The sequence below is a fragment of the Cajanus cajan genome, chromosome 3, assembly GCF_000230855.2.
Source record: "Cajanus cajan strain Asha chromosome 3, NIPB_CcT2T_4, whole genome shotgun sequence".
Taxonomy (NCBI): Eukaryota; Viridiplantae; Streptophyta; class Magnoliopsida; order Fabales; family Fabaceae; genus Cajanus; species Cajanus cajan.
This window is the reverse complement of record NC_138519.1, coordinates 35,205,573-35,226,347: the sequence shown is the minus strand read 5'-3', so window position 1 is coordinate 35,226,347 and position 20,775 is coordinate 35,205,573. Positions and strand designations below refer to the sequence as shown.

Here is a 20,775-nt window from a genome sequence, read left to right as displayed (position 1 = left end):
CTCCTAGAAGACCATAGGATGACTATCTGTAGGTTTAGAAGTCTTAGAGTAGTTTAAAATAAGGAAGTGGAGGGAATGAAGCTCAATACGGCCGTACTAAACTTAATACGGCCGTATTGAAGCTTCAACACGGCCGCAGTGAACTCAATACGGCGTATTGAAGTTTCTGAAACTTCAATACGGCCGTACTTAAATCAATATGGCCGTATTGAAGCTTCAATACAGCCGCAGTGAACTCAATACGGGCGCATTGAAATTTCTGAATTTCAATACGGCCGTATTGAACTTCAATACGACCGTATTGAAGTTCAAAAATTTCAATACGGCCGTATTGATTCTGTAGCCCGTATTGCGCCTGTTCCCTATAAATATGACGTCAATTGGACGTCATTAGACACTTTTACACTCAGTTTTGACTCCCTCCTTGAGTATTCTGGGGTTTTTGAGCAGTGTTCTGCCCTAGAAATCTCTCTGGGAGTCGATCCGACGAAGTTCTGGAATTCCGAGCACTTAGCTTGGAGATTCGAACCTAGTCGAAGGGAAATCCTTCGGATTTCCATAGTCAAAATTTTATAGGAGGGAGCGAGCGGGCTTGTAGAGCGAGGGAACGCCAAAAAGCTTCCCAGTTTTACGAAATATATAAAAGCACGCTTCAAAGGTTTCTTCTTAAAGTCCTTCCTTTTACTGCTTTCTGTGTGCATATTTAAACTGTCATCATGTAGATAGTTAATTTATAATTGCTTAGAATAAATAGGGGTAATTTAGTAATTTTACACTGTTATTTTAGAAATAATCTGTCATAGGGAACCCGAAAGGGGCGTTGTGGGGTGCTAACACCTTCCCCACGCGTAACCGACTCCCTTACCCAACTCTGGTTGTAATGGCCAAAGTTGATTTATAAAATCAATTGCCTTATCCCTTTTTCCAATGTTTTGAGTAAAACATTGGTGGCGACTCCACGAACCCTCCTTTTGCGAAAACCACTAATCCATGGAGGGTCCCGCTTGGGATTAATATGGATTGGTGAGACATTTAATAAATAAATTGGATAAGATCGACAAGGTCTCAGTTTGAGAACAAGTCGTTCTAATAATCCAATACATTTTCAAAACTAAAATAAAAGCGAGCTCGACCGTCTTCGCGACCGCCGAAAGCCCGTTTGGGCCGGTGGCGACACTCGGGAACCAAGAGTGGTTGAGAATACTCACTGAGAGCCTGAAGAGGTTGAACAAAGAATACTAGCCTTGACGAGTGAAGTTGGCGGGCCAGAAGTGGTCGACAATACTCGGCAAACCATAAGTGGTGATAATACTTGTACTTAATTGAAAATCTAGTGGAACCCTTCAATTGAAGGAGACCGGACATAGATCAGTCTGAGCGAACCAGTATAAAAATCTTTGCACTATTTATCTATGTTTCAAACGCAAGATCAATTTCATGTTCTAACCCTCTTAAAGGAGGAAGGCCCATTGGACCCTCGGGAGGAAATAGATTATCAAATTCCTTTAAAAGAATTTTGACCCCCTTAGGTAGAGTCTCATTTCCACTAGATGTGGCAGTGCAAGTAAGAGTCCCGATACATAGAAGGATAAAAGAGGGTTATTTGATCAAGAGGTTTTGTTTTGAAAATTCCTTCTCTTGATTAACAACTTCTAGGGAGGGGACTCCTTTCTCCCTAGAATTCTCTTTGTCCTTATTTTTCATGGACTTTGTTTTTCTCTCTTTTCTTCTTTTTTTTGTATTTTTTTCTCTTTCTCTTTTTGAGTTTCATTTGTGTTTGATCCTTTGCCACTTGTTGAGGAGAAAGAGGATGAAGCACAAATTTCTTTTCTTTATGGGTAAAGGACATCTCATTAGTAAAGCCATTATGCATGGTTCTCTTATCAAATTGTCATGGCCTTCCTAGTAAGATATGACAAGCTTCCATTTGTACTACATCACATAGCACCTCATCCTTATGCTTCCCAATGGAAAGCTTGACCTTTACTTGTTGGTTAACTACTATATCACCATCCTCATTAAGCCAATGTACTTGATAAGGTTTAAGATGGGGACTAGTAGTTAAGCCCAACTTTTCAACCAGCCTAGTGCTACAATAGTTGCACCATGACCCACTATCAACAATGAGAGAACAAGCATTGTTTGAAACATTACATCTAGTATGAAAGATGTTATCTCTTTGTGATAGAGTATCACTAGGTTGGTTGTTGAGGAGTCTCCTAATCATTAAGAGCTCCCCCTCATAAGGAAAAGTTAACTCCATATTCTCCTCATGATCACTTGTTTTTTCCTCACTATCACTAGAGGAAGTAGTAGTCTCCTCTTGACTACTATAAGTGTCATTCCCCCTTAAGTTCATGACTTTCTTTGTGGGGCATTGGGAGGAAATGTGACCTCTCTCAAAACACTTAAAGCACTTAATATCACTAGTCCTAGTGCTAGTGTGTGGAGTGATCTTTCCCTTTCCCTTGTATTTCTCTTTAGCTAGATCCTTGGAGGGTTCTAAAACATTTTTCTTTTCAAATGATTTACCCTCCCTCTTGTAGTCTTTCTTTAGGGATGAAGAGTGGGAGCTTTCTCTTTTAAAAGAGGATTTTCTCATTCTTTGTTGTTCTACCCTTACACAAAGTTGGACCAAGTCATTTAGGTCCCTATAGAGTAGTAGCTCCACTTGGTCTCTTATCTCTAAATTAAGACCACTTAAGAATCTAGCTGCAATAGTGGCTTCCACTTCCCTAATGCATGCCCTCATAATGTAAAGCTCAATTTGTTGCCTGTATTGTTGTACAGACATATCCCTTTGTTGGAGCCTTTGGAGCTTATTCATAAGCTCCCTTCCATAATAGGTGGGAATGTGTCTCTTCGTCATGGCACTCCTAAGATCATTCCAATATTGGATAGGAAGGTCATTATGGAGGCGCCTTTCTCTTTCTAAGGTTGTCCACCAATACATGGCATGCCCTTGGAAGCTAAGGGTAGCCAGAGGGACTTTCCTCTCTTCACTTACCTTGTGGCAAGCAAAGAGTTGCTCAACCTTCGTCTCCCAATCTAAATATGCTTCCACATCATCCTTACCAAAGAATTGTGGGAGGTCAACCTTGACATCCCTTGGTTTAATGGTTCTCCTAGGCGTAGGTTGATTATGGTCACTTATATTCAAGCTCTCATTGGGAGAAGAGTATTGGGAATGTGAGCTCTTACTTCTCCTCTTTTGTTTTCTCATGTCTTCTTCCAATTTTTCTTCTTCTTGTTTAAGAATTCTCATTTCCTCCTCTAGGATAGCAAGTTGGGCCTCTCTTTCAATTTTATCCTTCTCTTTTTGAATGGCTTTGTGCTTCCTTCATAGTTTAAGTGACTTTAGCTCTTTAGTTAAGTAAGAAATGCTTTTTGGAGAGCTATCACTTCCACTATAGTCAGAGTTTTGAGACATTTTTGTTAAGTTAGACGAAGAGCATTCGCAATTCCCACCAAGGTTTTGAATATGACAAATATAATACATATTGTTATTCCTAACATGTGCATTAGTGTTTCAGATGGATAACAATAAGTTCAGGCAAAAATAAAGGACAAAGTATGTTCAAGCATAATCGAATTGAACAAGACATCAGACGATAGCAAAGCTAGTATCAAGACTAAGGTTGATCCAAGCCTGAATCAAATACAATATAAGACGAATTTATCAGTTGAAGCCTAAGGGATCAGATGAAAGACCAAAACAGGCATCATCTGAGACTAAGTCAAGAATGGGACGAAAGTTGGCTAAACATCAACTTGGATTTGCAAAATCATCAGATAAAGCCTAACGAACAAGCAGACGAAGTCATCACTCTCATGACCAGACGTAAAGAGTAGTCAAGACCAGACGAAGAATCAACACTAAAATGTGTATCCAGATGCAGTCGAAAAATAATGAAGCGCGTTTGAAGTCCACTAATCACATTGAGTGAAATCATACAAGAAACACAAAAGAACATCAGACCTTAATACAGAAAGAAGAAAAATATGAAAGCATGGAGTCACAAGTCAAAGTTGCGTGTGTTAGAAAAAAGACACCTACTTTTCAAAGAAAGACAGCACCTCAGCAGCTAAACCGATGAGAAAAGTACGAATATGCCTAGATCATGATTGAAGTCAGACATTGAAATAATCAACTACACATAAGAACTTCACGTAAACAAGCAAACATTTAATGCAAGATCAAATGCATTAAATGAAAAGATTTACATAGCCATGAACAAACCTCTAACGGGAAAATTTGAATTCAAACATCGGGTAGATTTATCAACAGGCTAAAAGTATCAAGGCAAAGAAGAATACGAAGTAGAGAACAGAGAAGTAGAGAAAATGTCCAATAAGAAAAAGAAAGCAAAAAAGCATTAGCTACATTTCTCTTCTCAAGGCATTTCCTGTATATCTGTGTAAAAACTAAGATAGCTTATCTTAGTGAGTGTTGCTAATATTCTATCCTCTCTACAAGAGTAAACAAAACACTCAGACACTTATTCCTGTAAAACTAAGGTTACGCACAATAGTGAGTGTAGAAACTATCATATCCTCTCTGTGAGAGTTGCAAACAAACTCAACACCTTCATTTGCTGTAAAGCCTGAATAGGCTGGTTGAAAGAATACTTGGGAACTAGAAGTGGTTTGAGAATACTAGCGCTAGTGAGTGAAGCTAGCGAGCCAGAAGTGGTTAAGAATACTAGTGTCAACAATTGACGTTGACGAGCTAGAAGTGGTTGAGAATACTTGTAATCCTCTATGATTAGTAGAACCCTTCAGTTGAAGGAGACTGGACGTAGCTTAGATTGAGTGAACCAGTATAAAAGTTTGTGCATACCTTTTTCTATTTCTTGTAGACACCAAATTTCGTCCGGGGGCAAACAAATAACAAGATAGGACATCAGAGGGCCCAAAAGCCTAAATTAACTTTTTTAGTGGTCTGGAACGGGCCGTTCCAAAATCGGAACGGGCCGTTCCAAAGTCCGGAATGGGCCGTTCTCGAATCAGAACGGGCCGTTCCGAGGCTTCTAAAAGACCTAAAAAATGTAGGTTGGAACGGGTCGTTCTAGACCAGAACGGGCCGTTCCAAACCAATCGAAGGGGCTAAATTTTTACCTCGGAACGGGCCGTTCCCACTTCAAAACAGGCCGTTCTGGTTCCCTGGAACGGGCCGTTCTGGTTCCCTGGAACGGGCCGTTCTGATTTCAGAACGGGCCGTTCTAGGGTACAAATATACAACATAACGTTCGGATCCGGAACGGGCCGTTCCGAATCCAGAACGGGGCGTTCCGGCCCACATCTGATGCCTATAAATAGAAAATCTCGGCCAATAGTTCAGGGACCTCAAAAAATTTCATCCAGCACTCTCTAAAGCTCAAAATTTCTCTCTTTTTCTCTCTCTTTCTCCTATTGTATTTCTTGAGTTTTGTGAGGTATATTGTAGTGTGAAAGGTTGCCACAAAGCACCTAAAACCTCCATAGTTGAAGATCCAATAAAGCTTGTCACGAGGTATTATTCATCAATCTCTTGTTCTATCTTTTTCTTCTTTTATTTTACATATTACTATAATAAACGCAATTATGTAGATATCTTAGGGTTCACCGTTTAATTTAAATTTCAAGAATGTAAATAATTATTAATAAAAGGGGATGTAATATTTAATTTATTATTTCTTATCACATTAACTTCATCATAGGGTACCGATTTAGGGTGCTATAGGGGTGCTTAATATCTTCCCTACACATAACCGACCCCCGAACCCAATTCTGGTTATCAAGGCCATTATTGGACCTCTTTAAAAATCTTTTCTTTTTCCAATGTTTTGAGTAAAACATTGGTGGCGACTCCATAGAACCCATTTTCAAAACCATCAATTAAGGATTAGTCTGGTGTGTCGCCACCCGCCGAAACGGACCTTGGCATTCGCGACGATGGTCGGACTCGTTTTTATAGTTTTGGAAAGTGGTGGATTGTTAGAACGACTTATTCTCAAACTGAGACCTCATCGAACTAACAATTTTATTAAATGATTCACCAATCCATGTTAATCTCAAGCGGGACCCTCCATGGATTAGTGGTTTTCGCAAAGTAGGGTTCTTGGAGTCGCCACCAATGTTTTACTCAAAACATTGGAAAAAGATATAAGGCAATTGATTTCATAAATCAACTTTGGCCATTACAACCAGAGTCGGGTAAGGGAGTCGGTTACGTGCGGGGAAGGTGTTAGCACCCCACAACGCCCCTTTCGGGTTCCCTATGACGGATTATTTCATAAATAATAGTGTAAAATTACTAAATTACCCCTATTTATTAGAAACGATTATAAACGGAATATTTACATGATGAAAATTCTAAATATGCAATGCAACAATCAGAAAGCAGTAAAAGGAAAGATTTTGAAGAAGAAACCTTTGAAGCGTGCTTTTATATATTCAAATGTTAGGAGGCTTTTTGGCGCTCCCTCCCACTACACACTCACTCGCTCCTTCCCTAAAAATTAATCTTTACTATGGAAATCAAAAAGATTTCCCTTCGACTAGTTCGAATTCTCAAGCTAAATGCTCAGAACTCAAGAACTTCGTCGGATCGGCTCTCGGAGAGAATTCTAGGGCAGAACACTGCTCAAAAACCCCAGAATACTCAGCAAGAGGGTCCAGAAGTCTGGAAAAAGTGTGTAATGACATCCAAATGACGTCCTATATATAGGGATGAGGCGCAGTACGGCCTCTGGAGTCAATACAGCCCGTATTGAGTTTTTGAACTGCAATACGGCCGTATTGAATTCAGTACGGCCGTATTGAAGTTCAAAAACTTCAATACGGCCGTATTGGTTTCAGTACGGCCATATTGTAGTTCAAAATGTGCAGTACGGCCGTACTGAACTCCAAGGAGGCCGTATTGAGCTCTAATCCTCCCTCTTTCTTATTTTTAGCTACTCTAAGACCTCTAAACCTACAAATAGTCATCCTATGGTCTTCTAGGAGTCCTTCCAGCTGACTTTCCTTCGATCTTTGAGAGTCTTCGAGTCTTATTTCTGACCCGGACAATTTTAGGGGTCTACATGGTGTCCGGGCATTCCTTAATTGATGAGACTTTTAAAAGGATGTCTAAACCATTAGTCTTGAGATCGGAAATTTTCGGGTTGCGACAGATGGCGACTCCACTAGGGAAGTTTAAAGAGGGTCAGGCCCATTTAATCGATGAAGTTTATAAAATAAAAATAATAATTTAAATATTTTTCCCCTTTACTTTGTTTGCTTTATTTATTTGGCTTTAATATTTGTTTTCCTGATTAAATTCAGCATTTGTTTGAAATAAAAATTGTACACAATCCTTTGCACACAACAGTTCCCCCTACACCCGGGGCCATGAGGGTAATAAACATAGGGAGTGGTTGACGTACGACCGGCCCAAGTTTGGCCTTGGAGCCTGCGAGCCTTGTCGGAAATCACACTCAAGGTGATAATCAGTTACTCTAGCCCGAAATACTGCGACAGACCTTAGAGTTTGCCAGGTGACGGCGGCGAAGATACTGGGTCCCTATAATGGGGGCACCTTGGCGGCCTTAAGACCAGTGAGATTAGAACTATCCTATACAATGCACTTTTCTTGCAGGGACCACAGACCAAGGATTTAAACGTGATTGTTCGCGGGTGTACATTTGTTTGAGCATATGTGTGTTGCATTTGTTTGTGTTTATTTATTTCAAATGGATAAGAATTATAAACAAATAAATATTAATAAAAAATATGATAAAATTTTAAATCCCTTCTATATACCCAAACTTCAAAGTATCATATAGGATAGTTTATTTCAAAAAAAAAAGATAAATATATAGCAAAAATCATGCATCATTTCCTTTAGCCAAAAACATGATAAAATTTAGGCAGAAAATAAATATCATGCATCTCCTAGGATAGTACATTAGCATACATTCATTAGAAATGGAAGGCACATATAATAGTATGCAAAGAATGTTCTCTAAACAAAAATCAATGAGAATGATATCCGTCGAATTTCTCATATGTCTTTGCATCCTATTTTACGTTTCATATAGATAACACGTCTTCCTTATAAATAATAAATAAGAATAAAAAGGGAAATCTAACTTATGCGTGTTAAGCCGGATAATGGAAATTACTGTAATCAAATGCGAACCTGACACATCAAATTGGGAAACATTTATCAGTAATGGGGGGCATAACACGCCCAAATTGACGATTCAAACACCGAGAGTTCCCCATGCGGAAATGACAACGGTTGGGATAGAAGGAATGATCAAGAATGAATTAATCCTTGCTTCTAGGGAATTACAACAAAACCCAATTGAAGAATAAAGGCATTGCATGACAAAAACCTGCTAGGACGAAAACCCGTAAAGGGCATCCTAGCAAAAAAAAATTAGGGTAAAGAAAAAAGAATCAAAATCCCGATAGGATACGTCCTATGCAAAAGTTAGGGATACATAAAAATAAAAAAAAATATAAAAAGGGCAATGTCTACTTGAGTTGAAAATCGAAAGGCGGTTTTTGGGTATTCCCTTTAGAAAGCAAGAATTTATAAAGGTTTCACTCCGAAGTCGAAACAGCCACATTCAAGCAAGTGGGAATGTGTTCCTGACGTAGTTCAACCAATCGTCAACCATGCCTCTCTAGGGGGAAACCTCGGTTAATCTCTCTGTGTACGAATCACGAACTCGGGGCATGCCCGGGCCTTCGAGCTTTGTTAAAGGGGCACGTGTAAATTGAAAGTATTGTTTTAAATGCCATAACACTCTTTCGTTTCTCTTTTCCCTCTAAATATCCACTCTAGGCCTCATCCATCAACCCTTAATGAACAAAATGTATTTGCAACAAAAATGTTACTCAATAATAGCATGGAAAGGATAACAAAGGAACAATCAGGAATTCAAACATGACTAGGGTTTGATAAAATAAAGACATCCCATACCTCATAAGTGCTGCAAAAAAAAAGTGAAGGCCCGGCAGGAAACCCACTAAGGGGGTTGCGCAAAAGTTAGGGCAAGATCTGCTAGGCAATCCACAAGTAAAAATGGGTAACCTAGGCAAAAGAAGATCAAAAGAAAAATGTCCGCTAGGGAACACATCTCAAGTGACCTAGGAAAAAATTAGGACGTTAAAGTAGCAACCTGAGTTGAAAACTGAAAGGCGGCTCAGAGGAATCATCCAATTAGAGTACGACCCTGAGTCATCACTTCACTTTCCAAAAAAGCTAAACATAATGATAGCTTCTTTGTAGCAAATATGCTTTGTTTAATAGCCATAAACACTAAATCCCACCTTGGCCAGCCATTCTTCTAAAAACCCCTTTTGAAAAAAAAAATCCCTTCTAACAACCCTTTTAAAAAAAACAAAATAATAATATAACATTCCTTCCATCTTTTCTCTTGACCCTTATGGCATTAAAATGGTACTGAAAAGATACACGGAAAATGCACAATGAATACTCACAGAGGGAAGGTTGAGATGTCCTCAAACAGAGGTTAGAGACGCTTGACCACACATCGACTGGATAGTCAAGGAGCCACTAAAGCTTGGACTCAAAAGAACATATCCCGACAGTAATCAAAAATGGCATGGATAAAAAGGAATCGTCATCATTAACCTTAACGCGTACAGGTTAATTTCCCGACAAAAAAAAATGAATTGCATCTTTAAGAACAAACACATGAGCATAAACTGCATCGCATGCATATGAGGTAGGGGCATATGGAAGGGCGTTACACAAAAAAGAATAAATAGAATAATAATAATAATAAAATCACTCATGTCTTGCATTTTCATTGCATCCATGCATTCATGCATTCTGCTTGCTATGGGTCAGAAGGAGTCATCAAGACGAGCACAAGCTAAATAGCCAACCATGAGCCAAGCAGTGGCAAACGGCAACCCTAAGTGATTCTATGTGCCCACTAAGCAAAGACATATCAACAGTGGAATAGAATAGAGTCGACCAAACAAGCAAGCCTATAAGCATGAAGAGGCTATCGCTCCTTGCTCTTCACCAAATGAAGGATAATTCAAAAAATGTCAAGACCAAGAATGACTTCCTAACCAAAGTCAGAAGTGGCTTCCAAAATAATACTCGTCAATAAAGATTCAGCAAATAACATCATCATGAGAATAGATCCCTCCACTAATGATGACAATAAAAAGCAAAAACAACATGAGAAAAAGGCAAGCTTCGTAAATGTTGAAAAAGCCGAAGCATTTAGAAAAATAGCAAAAAAGGCAAGCTTCAAACATGAAAGAGCCGAAGCTAAACAAATATAAAATTTAGAAGAAAAAAATCCATCACAAGCAGACACTTGAAGAGGCATTACAATACTCACCTTGACAAGAACGACAACAAACATCTCTTGCCCATCCACCTAGGGGCAGTCTTTTATTCCACAACCATCCATCAACAATCAAGCAATCAGTCATCAATGAATCAAAAGGACTCAACATTGTGCCTGGAGAGGCATCACAATACTCACATGGCAGGGGCAACACTAGAATCCCTGTCACCCATCAACTCCTTTGCCCACCATCACAAGGGCACCACCTACCAGTAATCCACTTCTTCATCAGACGTCCTCCCAAAAAAAAAAGGGGTAATCATATCATCATCGTAAGCAGGCAGCCTGGAGAGGCTAGGCATAATAATACTCAACATTTACTCCTTTTCCCACCATCACAAGGGCACCACCTACTAGCAATCATCGTCTTCATCAGACGTCCTCCCAAAGAAAAGGGGCAATCATATCATCATCGTAAGCAGGCAGCCTGGAGAGGCTAGGCATAATAATACTCAGCATTTACTCCTTTGCCCACCATCACAAGGGCACCACCTACTAGCAATCATCGTCTTCATCAGACGTCCTCCCAAAGAAAAGGGGCAATCATATCATCATCGTAAGCAGGCAGCCTGGAGAGGCTAGGCATAATAATACTCAGCATTTACTCTTTTGCCCACCATCACAAGGGCACCACCTACCAGCAATCCTCGTCTTCATCAGACGTCCTCCCATAGAAAATGGGCAATCACTCAACATTCAGCAGGCGGCCTGGAGAGGCCGGCATAATAATACTCACCATCAGCAGGCGGCCTGGAGAGGCCGGCATAATAATACTCACAATATCAGCAGGCAGCCTGGAGAGGCCGGCATAATAATGCTCACAATATCACAGGCGGCCTGGAGAGGCCGGCACAACAATACTCACAACATTAGCAGGTTGAAGAACTGGATCTCCACCTCACTATCACAGGAGAAACAATGGAGCTTCTACTCGAAGACTGAAGAACAGGTGTACAGTTTGTCAACCTTGTTATCCAATAGAGTACGCAATCAATGCTCAACTGCTCTAAAGGGTGAGGATACAAGCAAATAACTTGTCCAAGGGAAGCAACGTAGAAGCATCAACCCAGAGATGAGAAGAAGACCCGGACGAAATGTCTACGTCTTTACTTGCCTTTGGAAAAATAACACAGCTATTCCAAAGGACAAGTAAAAAAGGGCAGCTATAGACACCCAATTTCGTCCGGGGGCAATCAAATAACAAGATAGGACATCAGAGGGCCCAAAAGCCTAAATTAACTTTTTTAGTGGTCTGGAACGGGCCGTTCCAAAATCGGAACGGGCCGTTCCCAAGTCCGGAACGGGCCGTTCTCGAATCAGAACGGGCCGTTCCGAGGCTTCTAAAAGACCTAAAAAAATGTAGGTTGGAACGGGCCGTTCTAGACCAGAACGGGCCGTTCCAAACCAATCGAAGGGGCTAAATTTTTACCTCGGAACGGGTCGTTCCCACTTCAAAATGGGCCGTTCTGGTTCCCTGGAATGGGCTGTTGTGATTTCAGAACGGGCCGTTCTGGTACAAATATACAACATAACGTTCGGATCCGGAACAGGCCGTTCTGAATCCAGAACGGGCCGTTCCAGCCCACATCTAATGCCTATAAATAGAAAATCTCGGCCAATAGTTCAGGAACCTCAAAAAATTTCGTCCAACACTCTCTAAAGATCGAAATTTCTCTCTTTTTCTCTTTCTTTCTCCTATTGTATTTCTTGAGTTTTGTGAGGTATATTGTAGTGTGAAAGGTTGCCACAAAGCACCTAAAACCTCCATAGTTGAAGATCCAATAAAGCTTGTCACGAGGTATTATTCATCAATCTCTTGTTCTATCTTTTTCTTATTTTATTTTACATATTACTATAATAAACGCAATTATGTAGATATCTTAGGGTTCACCGTTTAATTTAAATTTCAAGAATGTAAATAATTATTAATAAAAGGGGATCTAATATTTAATTTATTATTTCTTATCACATTAACTTCATCATAGGGTACCGATTTAGGGCGCTGTAGGGTTGCTTAATATCTTCCCTACACGTAACCGACCCCCGAACCCAATTCTGGTTATCAAGGCCATTATTGGACCTCTTTAAAAATCTTTTCTTTTTCCAATGTTTTGAGTAAAACATTGGTGGCGACTCCATAGAACCTATTTTCAAAACCATCAATTAAGGATTAGTCTAGTGTCCGGGCATTCCTTAATTGATGAGACTTTTAAAAGGATGTCTAAACCATTAGTCGTGAGATCGGAAATTTTCGGGTTGCGACATTTCTCAAACACCACTTGCTTAAAAAAACTTCGTCTTTCATCTACTTTCATTTCAAAAAACTGTTAGACGAAAACACACTTGTCCACTATTTTTGAAGAAACAATTTTTTTTTGGACGATAAATCCTTTTAGACGAAAAACGTATTTACTCAACTTGTTTCTTGAAGCAGACGATCAGTTTTATTGGATGCAAAAAGCTTTCTAGTTAGACAAGCCTGCACAAGTTTTCAACCGTGCTTGAATACTCTTTTTATTAAAAGAAAAAGGAGTATCTTTACAAAACGATTTTGAAAAATCTTCTTTCGAACACACACACATTCAACCCCCCTTTCTATGTGTATTTTCGCTAACTTCAATTGGTATCAAAGCTTGACCCCTTGGGTTGAGCATCTAACACTGCAGGGGAAACGATCATGGAAAACGAAGGACAAGTCGTAAACCATCCACCTCTCTTTAGAGGGACAAAATATGACTATTGGAAACAAGGAGACTACATCCCTTGAAATGAAGCCGGTAATGAGATACCCAAGGCACAATGGAATGAAGAGCAGAAGCAAAGATTCGTACTAAACTCAAAAGCACGCAATGTGCTCACGTGTGCCTTGTCAGAGGAAGAATACACTAAAGTTCACAGCTTTAGAAGTGCAAAACAGATGTGGGATACACTAGCCCTGACCTACGAAGGATCCCTGGAGGTAAAACGCAACAAGCTAAGCTTGTTGGCGCGTAGGTATGAACTCTTTGAGATGGAAGAAAGTGAATCTATCCAAACCATGTTTGGAAGATTTCAAACAATTGTAAATGAACTCTCATTTTTAGGTAGAACTTATGACAATTTTGATCATATTGACAAATTACTTCGAAGTTTACCCAGGAAGTGGAGACCACAGGTCACAACCTTAAAAGCGTCCAAAAACTTAGAAAAACTCTCACTGGAGGAACTCATTGGACTACTCAAAGTCCACGAGCTGGAGCTACAACAAGACGATGCAAGGAGGAAACAGAAATCCATTACACTGAATGTACAAAAGACAAAGTCCACTCCAACATCCTCAAGAGTCCTAAAGGTAGAAGAGACGTCTGACGAAAGCTGCACTGAAGGTACTTGCGATACAGACGATGAGATATCCTTCTTATCTAGGAAGATCCACTTAATGATGAAAAAGAAGGGAGGAATACGATGGAGAAAATACAGTAGAACTTCTAGAGAGAAGGCACAACCACTGTGCTTTGAGTGCAAGAAACCTGGACATTACAAAACAGAATGTCTAGAACTAGAAAAAGAAAAAAAAAAAAAAAAAAAAAAAAAGAGAAAAAAAATTTGATCTCCTACAAGAAGAAGGCAATGATGGCTACCTGGGAGGACCTTGATACCACGTCATCTGAGGATGATGTAGAAGCAAACATCTGTCTTATGGCAGACGTAAACTCATCATCAGAATCTGATGATGAAGAGGTAACTAATTCTAACTTTAAAACTCTTGAGCATGCATATAATCAACTTTTGTCTGATTCTGGTAAAATCTCTACAGCCTATAAGGAACAAAAGAAAAATATTTCTGAGTTACTTGAAGAAAATCTGCTTCTAAAAAATGAGAATGCAAAGCTATCAAAAGAATCCAAAAAAATACTTTTCAACTTTAGAAGAAGTGAACAAACTTAACAAAGAAATTGACTTATTAAAATCAGATTTGTCAAAATTCACTCTAGGAGCTAAAAATCTCGAACATCTTTTAAAATATTCTAGGAGTGAAAATAATAGGTCTGAACTAGGATATATTGAATCTGAATCAGAGATTAAAACAAGAACACATGCATATTCTTCTCATAGGAATCATGGACATTCTACGTCCACACGCAGTCACATGCATGAAAAGAGGTATTCCAAAACCTCAAGAGCTAACCCTCATGGACCCAAATCCATTTGGGTACCAAAGACTGAAATAATGCTTGTTGTAGATTTGTTTAACAAGAACAAGAAATGTCCAGTCATGGTACCTAAACAGTGGCTGCTCGCAACACATGACGGGCGAAAGGTCTATGTTCCTAGACCTTAGGAGCAAGAAAGGAGGGCAAGTCACATTTGGAGGAGGAAAGAAAGGACATATAATGGGGATAGGTAAAATAGGTATCAACTCCTCTATCACTATTGATAATGTTCTGTATGTTAAAGGATTAACACATCATCTACTCAGCATAAGTCAATTGTGTGATAGTGGTTATGAGGTATCCTTCAACAAAAATAAATGTATTGTTAGTCAATCTGATTCATCCATAGTATTTACAGCTAACAGATGCAACAACTTGTATAAAATAATGCTTAACGAACTAGAAAATCAAAATGTTGATTATCTAGCTTAATATGAAAACCAGTGGCTCTAGCACAAGAAGCTTGGTCATACAAGTTTAAGATTAATTTCGAAACTGAAAAAGCACAACCTTGTAAGAGGTCTACCAAGTCTTGTACGCCAGACGAATAGCTTATGTGAAGCATGTCAAAAGGGGAAACAAATCAAAAGCTCATTTCAAAGTAAAAATTATGTTTCCACCTCTAGACCTCTTGAACTACTTCACATAGACTTATTCGGACCCATTAGGACAACATCTGTCAGTGGTAAATGATATGGACTAGTCATTGTGGATGACTACACTAGATGGACATAGGTGTTGTTCATAACTCACGAGGATGAGTCTTTCAAGGTATTTCATGTATTCTGTAAAAGAGTTCAAAATGAAAAGGGAATATCAATTGTTTCTATCAGAAGTCATCATGGGGGAGAATTTGAAAATGAACAATTTCAAGAATATTGTGAAGAAAATGAAATTAAACACAATTTCTCAACACCCATAACTCCACAGCAAAATGGGGTTGTAAAAAGAAAGAATCGCTCTTTACAAGAAATGGCAGGAACCTTACTAAATGATTTCTCCACCCCCAAACATTTATGGGCAGAAGCAGTTAATATTTCCTGCTATATTCAAAACAAAATATATATTAGGCCTTTGCTGAAAAAGACTCCTTATGAATTGTGGAAGGGATGAGCACCCAACATATCATATTTTCATCTGTTTGGTTGCAAATGCTTTATTCTAAACACCAAAGAAAGCTTAGGGAAATTTGACTCAAAAACCGACAAGGGTATTGTACTCGGATACTCTGAAAGGTCAAGAGCCTATAGGGTGTTCAACAACAGAACCAAAATTGTTGAAGAAGCTATTCATGTTAAATTTGATGAAAACAAGCCTGATAAAGAAATATCAGAGCTAGGCAATTTCTTCGAGAACATGTAGGTGAACAATGATCAGAATAAAAAGCCTGAGTCTGAAGAAATAGTGACTTAACAGGACGAAAGAGAGGAAAGAGAACCATTCAATCCCAACTGGCAGATGAAAGCTCATCAACCACAAGAACAAATCATTGGAGAAGCAAAGGATGCAGTAAGAACTAGAAGTTTGTTCAAAACACAAGCACAAATTGCACTATTATCCCAAGTAGAACCAAGAACCACAGACGAAGCCCTATCTGACGAAAGCTGGGTTCAGGCCATGCAAGAAGAACTAAGCCAATTCTAGAAAAATGATGTATGGAAACTTGTTCCAATGCCAGAAGCAGATCAATCATATGTACAAAATGGGTATACAAGAATAAATTATACGAATCAGGAAACGTGGCAAGAAACAAAGCAAGGTTAGTTGCAAAAGGGTACTCTCAGCAGGAAGGTATAGACTTTACTGAAACCTTTGCACCTGTTGCCAGAATAGAGGCCATTAGAATTTTACTTTCTTTTGTCGCATGTACTGGCATGAAATTATACCAAATGGATGTTAAAAGTGCATTTTTAAATGAAACAATCTCGAAAGAGGTTTACGTGAGTCAACCTCCTGGTTTTGAAAATGACCTACTATCATCTCATGTTTTCAAACTAAACAAAGTTTTGTATGGATTAAAACAGGCACCACGTGCGTGTATGAAAAATTAAGCTCTTTTCTAACAAATAATAATTTTATAAGGGGCAAAATTGACAGTGATCGAAGCCGTATCCGGTCAAATAAATACAATTAAATGTAATACTAGGAAGTGACTCCTAGGTCGTCTCCTAGGACCGTCTTTTACTGTTAAAGGCTTAAACACACGAAGTGGGGGGGTTTGGTTCAGGTTTTCAGTTTATAACACAATAAAACAAAATAAAACACAGCTAGTAAAATGGATTGGCTCCCTGTTTGAATTGCAACTCTTTTATCCCTGGTTCTTAAGAGATTTCTCTATTCATAACTTAATCCTTGTTCCATCCGAGTTAACCAACTAAGCGAAGATTAACTCAAGATTTCCCTACACGAATTAAGCAAACGTATACAACATTAAACCTCCCCACAAGATTAAGCAACTTGTGAGCAACCTGATTCATTAAGCATGAACAGGTGTCAAAAACGTTTCAGAGGTTCAATGAAGAAGAACCAAGCAGAACACAAATACAAATATAAATAAAACCTCAATCAGAGATTGCAATCTGCTCAAGGAGCCAACCCCTGGGGTTTTAGCCTTCCATTAAAACAGAAACAGAAACAAAAATACAAACAGAAACGAAAATACAAACAGAAACAAAAATACAAACAGAAACGAAAATGGAAACAGAAAATGCAAGAAAGGAGAACAAAACGAAAATGGACAATTTGTATTTCTTCAATGCAATGGTTCAGTTCAGATACAAAATGAATATAAGAGGAGAAGAAGAAAAGAAAAACGTTTAGAGCAAGAAAAACGTGAATAAAAATGGTCCAGTACAAAGAACCAGCAGGGAAGCCAAAACGTAAAGGAACTGTCGCTCATGAGAGAAAAATGTAAGGAAAAACAAAGGGAGGCTCCTGTTCACGTAGTCACATTAGACCCCTCTTGTTAGTGGCTGCCAAGTCAGCTCTAACCTAGACCTAAACCTAAAACGAAATTGGGCCCCTCTACCATACAAGTCTGACCCAATAATACAATAAAATAAAATGCAGATTGCAATTAAATGCTGAGGTGGAAAAATGGTGCAGTGGTGACATGGAAGATGACGTGGCAGCTACTCTTGAAGTCCAAAAATTAATTCCAAGCCCAATTAATTATTAAACTGCCCTGAAAATAAAAATTTGGAATAATTAGATTCAGAAAATTCAAATTAGTTAAAATATGAATTACTGGTCCAATTAAAGCCCAAATAGAAAACAGTGCAGATAATCAACAATTAAGCGCAAATTAAAGATTAAAATAAGTACAGAAAGGTAAGAAAATAGGGGAAAATAATGACTCATCAGACAGCACCTTGTTTAGAAAAGAAATAAAGGATGATTTCATAATAGTTCAAATCTACATAGACGACATAATATTTGGTGCTACTAATGAAGTTCTTTGCCAAGAGTTTTCCAAGCTTATGCAGGATGAATTTAAAATGAGCATGATGGGAGAACTGAAGTTCTTTCTAGGACTTCAAATCATCCAGTCAAACGAAGGAATCAAAATTCATCAGACAAAATATACAAAAGAATTACTGCAAAAGTTTAAGATGGAAGATGCAAAACCAATGAAGACACTAATGCATCCTTCAACTACTCTTGGTTTGGACGAAGAATCACCAGACCTTGATAGCACGATGTACCAAGGAATGGTTGGTTCTTTCTTGTACCTAACAGCATCAAGACCAGACATCATGTTCAGTGTCTGCGTCTGTGCTAGGTTTCAAGTACGACCTAAGAAAGTACACTTACAAGCTGTTAAAAGAATCTTGAGATACCTTAAAGGAACAGCTAACCTAGGCATCAACTTCTATAGAAGCCAGAATTTTTCCCTTCTAGGATTTTGTGATGCAAATTATGCAGGAGACAAATGGGAGAGAAAAAGCACTAGCGGAGGATGTCATTTCCTTGGTCGCTGCTTGGTTTCATGGACTAGCAAGAGGCAAAGCACGATTGCCTTATCAACTTGCGAAGCTGAGTATGTTATCGCAGGACAGTGTCTTACACAACTGCTTTGGATCAAACATCAGCTGGAAGACTACGACATTTATGAAAGTAGTATTCTTATACTCTATGATAACACTACTACAATTAACATTTCTAAAAATCCTGTTTTGCATTCTACGACTAAGCATATAGAAATTAAACATCATTTCATTAGAGATCATGTGCAAAAAGGAACATTTGAACTGATAAAGCCTAACGAACAAGCAGATAAAGTCATCACTCTCATGACCAGACATAAAGAGTAGTTAAGACCAGACAAAATATCAACACTAAAATGTGTATCCAGACGCAGTTGGAAAATAATGAAGCGCGTCTGAAGTCCACTAATCACATTGAGTGAAATCATACAAGAAACACAAAAGGACATCAAACCTAAATACAGAAAGAAGAAAAATAGGCAAGCGTGGATTCACAAGTCAAAGCTGCGTGTCAGAAAAAGGACACCTACTTTTCTGAGAAAGACAGCACCTCAGCAGCTAAACTGATGAGAAAAGTACAAATATGCCTAGATCATGATTGAAGTCAGATATTGAAATAACCAATTACACAGAAGAACTTCACGTATACAAGCAAATTTTTAATGCAAGATCAAATGCATTAAATGAAAATATTTACATAGCCATGAACAAACCTCCATCTACAACGACATGAAGCTCCGCTCCAACGGGAAAATTTGAATTCAAACAACGGGCAGATTTATCAACAGGCTATAAGTATCAAGGCAAAGAAGAATAAGAAGTAGAGAACAGAGAAGTAGAGAAAACGTGCAATAAGAAAAAGAAAGCGAAAAAGCATATAAGCTACATTTCTTCTCAAACTATTTCCTGTATATCTGTGGAAAAACTAAGATAGCTTATCTTAGTGAGAGTTGCTAATATTCTATCCTCTCTACGAGAGTAAACAAAACACTCAAATACTTATTCCTGTAAAACTAAGGATACGCACCTTAGTGAGTGTAGAAATTATCCTATCCTCTTTGTGAGAGTTGCAAACACACTCAACACCTTCATTTTCTGTAAAGCCTGAAGAGGCTGGTTGAAAGAAGTGGTTTGAGAATACTAGCGTTAGTGAGTGAAGCTAGCGGGCCAGAAGTGGTCAAGAATACTTGGAGAACTAGAAGTGGTTAAGAATACTAGCGTCGACAAGTGAGGTTGACGAGCTAGAAGTGGTTGAGAATACTTGTAATCCTCTATGATTAGTGGAACCCTTCAGTTGAAGGAGACTGGACGTAGCTCAGACTTAGTGAACCAGTATAAAAGTCTATGCATACCTTTTTCTATTTCTCAAACACTACTTGCTTAAAAAAAATTTGTCTTTCATCTACTTTCATTTCAACAAACTGTTAGACGAAAACACACTTGTCCACTATTTTTGAAGAAACAATTTTTTTTTGGACGATAAATCCTTTCAAACGGAAAACGTATTTACTCAACTTGTTTCTTGAAGCAGACAATTAGTTTTATTGGACGCAAAAAGCTTTCTAGTCAGACAAGCATGCACAAGTTTTCAATAGTTCTTGAATACTCTTTTTATTAAAAGAAAAAGGAGTATCTTTACAAAACAATTTTGAAAAATCTTCCTTCGAACACACACACACATTCAACCCCCCCTTCTGTGTGTATTTCCGCTAACTTTAATTTTTAAACAAAAAGTCTTTTCACACAAAAATAGTTTTTAGAGAAAATAATATTTTTGAAGTGCTAGACTTGGCACTCAGAGGTCTAAGAGTACAAATTGAACTATGGAGGGAGGTGAGCTACAAAGAGCCACTTAATAACCAAGTCTCTTCAAGTAAAAATCTCTAAACCCTTTTATACCTTATCTTGCACAAAAAGTTTTCACAAAGTATTTGATGGAAATCTAATCCCCAAGGATCCCTTTGGAAGAGGTAAGACCAAGAAGGGTGAAGGTTGATCTAAGGAGGCTTACACTGGAAGACCATTGGGCCTTTAACTAGGTCCATGGTTAGGAGGCTAGAGGAGGCTTCTATAGAGGAGGTGCTTCTTAGACCTATGCTCAATATGAGTATTGAGTATGATTCCTTTTTTTAGTCTCATATTCTCTATTGTGCATACATTGTATAGTTTGATTTCTTGTACCTTGTATATAGTAGATACTTGTATAGGTGTATTTTGGCTTTGTATTTGTGA

At 38.5% G+C, this 20,775-nt stretch overlaps 1 pseudogene; it reads left to right on the top strand.

The window, feature by feature from the left end:
• The first annotated feature begins 18,168 nt into the window (after positions 1-18,168).
• On the top strand, positions 18,169-18,870 carry LOC145956262 (secreted RxLR effector protein 161 pseudogene; annotated as a pseudogene).
• Positions 18,871-20,775: the final 1,905 nt, after the last annotated feature.